The sequence below is a fragment of the Mustela erminea genome, chromosome 2 (assembly GCF_009829155.1).
Source record: "Mustela erminea isolate mMusErm1 chromosome 2, mMusErm1.Pri, whole genome shotgun sequence".
NCBI classification, from domain to species: Eukaryota; Metazoa; Chordata; class Mammalia; order Carnivora; family Mustelidae; genus Mustela; species Mustela erminea.
The window spans coordinates 101,481,662-101,486,910 of record NC_045615.1 but is presented as its reverse complement, the minus strand read 5'-3'; positions in this window follow the sequence as shown (position 1 = coordinate 101,486,910).

Below are 5,249 nucleotides of genomic sequence, written 5' to 3'. Positions count from 1 at the left end.
GTTATGGGTCCATGAGCTGCAACATTGCTGGTCCTTTGAAAACACATTTAACTTTCAGAACTGACGCCTAAGACATTTGCATCTCTGAGGCTGGAAATGGAAGGGACCACTCAATCCACAGTGTTTGCCATGGTGCCTCCACTGCTGGGAACTCTCCCCTGTCCCCGTAATGCACTTCCCACAGCTGTCCCTGGTTTGTCATCTCACTGGCTTCCGAGTCAAAGGGCCCAAGTCATATGCATGCACCCTAGCTGCAAGGCGGACTGGGAAACCAGTATCCAGCACCTTCTACTCCATTGCTATAGAGGGAGATGAGCTCAGATTCTATAGGCAGAGGATTTCCATGCTAAAAGGATTTAGATGCCTCAGAAGAGGCAGGGCTGGTGCCATGAGGCTGCAAAGGAGACACTGTTAAATGCTGACAGCAGGTGGTGCCTGTCATTCCCTGCCTTCTGGAATCCTTGAAGCAATCCTGGGAGGCAGAGATGATTCCCATTTCATTCCCAAACGAACCAATGCAGCTGGGGGCCCTTAAATGGAAGCTGATGCACAAGCCTGGGAGCATGGCCCAGACACCAGCTGGGTGGTGTCCAGGGGGAAATGGAGAGAAAATGATGTGGCTGCCTGGATCCACCACCACCTGTGTGCTGTGCAGGAAGCCAGCATGTGGGCACTGAGGTTCACATATCACACACCACTCTGGGGCACATGAGGCACCCACCAACTTGTGTGGGATGACGGGAGCAGGCAGGGGCAGCTGGGATTCCCAGTGGAAAAAGCAAAGAAGTGGCTGTGGGGGCCTTCACTGCATCAGGTACATCAGCCCCCTGGGTGGTACCCCACCCTGACTGGTGGTCCCACCCACTGGCTTCCACTGTCCTCCATGCTGCCTCCCCCATATCATGCTTCACACTTCTCATAACTTGTGGAGCAGCTACACTCTTCAGATGCTCAGCTAGGATAAGCTAAAGGAGGCAGTGTTTAGTGAAACACTTTTTCTAGACAAGGTTTGCAGAGCTCAGCCCCCTACTTTTGTCTGATGAGGTGGGTTTGCCCACCATCCCAAATGTTTCCCAATTCACTGAGTCTTGGCTGATGCAGCTCCACTTAACATGGACAGAAAAACTCTGCAGAATCTCAGCACACACAGGGGCATATTTCTTCTTTACCAAACATCAGGTCTGGCCCATCACATGGTTGGGTCAAGTGTATGCCTGTGGAAAGTGGAGATCACAGGGCCATGCCTCCACACAGACACCATCCCTGCCACGTGAAATTCACCTCCTGGTCTGCAGTGAACCCCTACCCCTGGTGGCTCTGGTGCAGGGCCAAGCATGGCAGTCCTAGAAGATGGCAGGAGCTGGCTCCCAAGGTGTCATGGAGTCACAATACCACTTCTGGACAACATTCTCTAACATTTTGGGCTCAAGGTGCTATTTGCAGCCCCATCTCCTTAGGCTCCAGCTATCAACAGTCATTTAGCCACTTCTTCTCTTACTTGCAGCCAAAAACTTTCTTAAATGATACCCATTTATTTGCACACAGACGTCCCCACAGACGTTCTTGTAAGTGGAAAGAAGGAAGTGTGAGCGACAGTCTCTCTGAGAATAAACACCACTGGCCAGCTACGTCCTTTCCCCCGTGGTCTGTAAGTACCTAAAGGAATGAGTTCACACAAAGGAACAGATGCCAATAAACACACAGCTGAAAACCACGTTTCTGTGGTCGTCCGTTTGGGTTGATTCCAGGGCTGTTTTGTTTGATCTTCACTGCTAAATCATTCTGCAGTGAGTCCATTTAGGCCTGCAAGTTTATTGTTCCTTCTTCATACACTTTACTCAGGGCAAATCCCCCCAAATGGAAATGCTGTGTCAGGGAGGATGAAGGGGTTCTTAGCTCCTGCTGCCTAACGTCACACTGTTTTCCAAAATGCCGCCCTGGTGCCTACAGTCCACCCACCCCTTCCTGGGACTAGGAGATACATCATCATCATCATCATCATCATCATCATTATATTCCTCTGTAATTGGCTCTGTTTTATTTATTTATTTTTATTTAAATTCAATTAATTAACATGTAGTGTATTATTGGTTTCGGGGGTAGAGGTCATGATTCATCTCTTGTATATAACACCTAGTGCTCATTACATCATGTGCCTTCCTTAATTCCAGTCACCTGCTTATCCTGTCACCCCCACCTCCGCCCTTCCAGCAACCCTCAGTTGATTCCCTAGAGTTAAGAGTCTCTTATTGGTTGTTTCCCTCTCTGATGAGGTCTTGTTTTCTTTTTACCACCCTTCCTCTATGCTCCTCTGTTTTGTTCTTAAATTCCATGTATGAATGAAATCATATGATAATTGTCTTTCTCTGATTGACTTATTTCACTTGGCATAATACCCTCTAGTTCCACCCACATCATTGCAAATGGCAAGATTTCATTCTTCTGATGGCTGAGTCATATTCCACTGTTTATATATACACTACATTCTCTTTATCCATTCATCTGTTGATGGACATCTGGGCTCTTTTTCTAATTTTTTTAACTTCTTTTCAGTGTTCCAGAATTCATTGTTTATGCACCACACCCACATCTGGGCTCTTTCCATGGTTAGGCTATTGTGGATATTGCTGTTATAAACATTGGGGTGCACATGCCCCTTCAGATCACTACATTTGTCTCTTTGGGGTAAATACCTGGTAGTATAATTGCTGGGTCATAGAGTATCTCTATTTTCTTTTTTTTTTCTTTTTCTTTTTTTTAAAGATTTTATTTATTTATTTGACAGACAGAGATCACAAGTAGGCAGAGAGGCAGGCAGAGAGAGAGAGGGAAGCAGGCTCCCCGCTGAGCAGAGAGCCCGATGTGGGACTCGATCCCAGGACCCTGAGATCATGACCTGAGCCGAAGGCAGCGGCTTAACCCACTGAGCCACCCAGGTACCCAAGTATCTCTATTTTCACCTTTTCTTTTTATTCTTTTTATTTTTATTAGTTTTTTATTAATATATAAAGTATTATTTGTTTCAGGGATACAGGTCTTCGATTCATCAGTCTTACACAATTCACAGCACTCATCATAGCACATACTCTTTCCAATGCCCATCTCCACCCACCCCAGCCCCCTGGCTCCCTCCCGTCCAGCAACCTTCAGTTTGTTTCCTGAGATTAACAGGAATTATGGTTTGTCTCCCTCTCTTGTTTCATCTTATTTCATTTTCTGTTCCCTTCCCCTATGATCTTCTGCCTAGTTTCTCAAACTCCTCAGATCAGTGAATCATATAACTGTCTTTTTCTGATTGACTTATTTCGCTTAGCGTAATACCCTCTAGTTCCATCCACATCATTGCAAATGGCAAGATTTCGTTTTGATAACTACATAGTATTCCACTGTAGATATATACCACATCTTCTTTATCCATTCATCTATCGATGGACGTCTAGACTCTTTCCTTAGTATGGCTATTGTGGACGTTGCTGCTATAAAAATTGGGGTGCACATGCCTCTTCAGATCACTAAGTTTGTATCTTTAGGGTAAATATCCAGTAGTGCAATTGTTGGGTCATAGGGTAGCTCTATTTTCAACTTTTTAAAAAATATTTTATTTATTTATTTGAAAAGAGAGAGAGATTACAAGTAGGCAGGGGGGGGGAGCAGGCTCCCTGCCAAGCAGAGAGCCCAATGTAGGACTCGATCCCAGGACCCTGAGACCACGACCTGAGCCAAAATCAGATGCTTAACCCACTGGGCCACCCAGGTGCCCCTCAACTTTTTGAGGGAACTTCATACTGTTTTCCAGAGTGGCTGCACCAGCTTTCATTCCCACCAACAGTGTAGGAGGGCTCCCCTTTCTCTGTATCCTCCCCAACACCTGTCACTTCCTGACTGGTTAATTTTAGCCATTCTGACTGGTGTGAGGTGGTATCTCACTGTTTCAATTTGTATTTCCCTGATGCCAAGTGATGTTGAGCAAATTTTCAAGTGTCCATTGGCCATTTGTATGTCTTCTTTGGAGAAATGTCTCTTCCTGTCTTCTGCCCATTTCTTGATTGGATTATTTGTTCTTTGGGTGTTGCGTATGATAAGTTCTTTATAGACTTTGGATACCAGGTCTTTATCTAATATGTCATTTGCAAATTCTTCTCCCATTCTGTCAGTTGTCTTTTGGTTTTGTTGACTCTTTCCTTGGCCATGCAAAAGCTTTTGATCTTGATAAAGTCCCAATAGTTCATTTTGCCCTTGCTTCCCTTGCCTTTGGCACTGTTTCTAGGAAGAATTTGCCGTAGCTGAGGTGGAAGAGGTTGCTGCCTGTGTTCTCCTCAAGGATTTTGGTGGATTCCTGTCTCACATTGAGATCTTTCATTCATTTTGAGTCAATTTTTGTGTGTGCTGTAAGGAAATAGTCCAGTTACATTCTTCGGCATGTGGATATCCAATTCCCACACCATTTGTTGAAGAACCTGTCTTTTTTTTTTCCATTGGATATTTTTTCCTGCTTGGTTGAAGACCAGTTGACCTTAGAGTTGAGGGTCCATTTCTGGGCTTGTGACTCTGTTCCGTTGATCAATATGTCTGTTTTTGTGCCTGTACCATACTGTCTTGATGATTACAGCTTTGTAATAGAGCTTGAAATCTGGAATTGTGATGCTGCCAACTTTGGTTTTCTTTTTCAACATTCCTCTGGCTATTCGCGATCTTTTCTGTTTCAATGTAAATTTTAGGATTATTTGTTCCCACTCTGTGAAAAAGTTTGATGGTATTTTGATAGGAATTGCATTAAATGTGTAGATTGCTCTAGGGAGCATAGACATTTTCACAATATGTGTTTGTCCAATCCATGAGTATGGAACGTTTTTCCATTTCTTTGTGTCTTACTCAATTTCTTTCATGAGTACTCTATTGTTTTCTGAGTACAGATTCTTTGCCTTTTTGGTTAGAGTTATTACTAGGAATCTTATGGTTTGGGGTGCAATTGTATATAGGATTGACTCCTTAATTTCTCTTTCTTCTGTCTTGTTGTTGGTGTATGGAATTGCACATAATTTCTGTACATTGATTTTACATCCCGACACTTCACTGAATTCCTGTATGAGTTCTAGAAGTTTTGGGGTGGAATCTTTTGGGTTTTCCATATAAAGTATCATATCCTCTTAAAGAGTGAGAGTTTGACTTCTTCTTTGCAGATTTAGATGCCTTTTATTTCTTATTTTTGTCTGATTCCTGTTGCTCAACATTCCTGACTTCTAGTACTG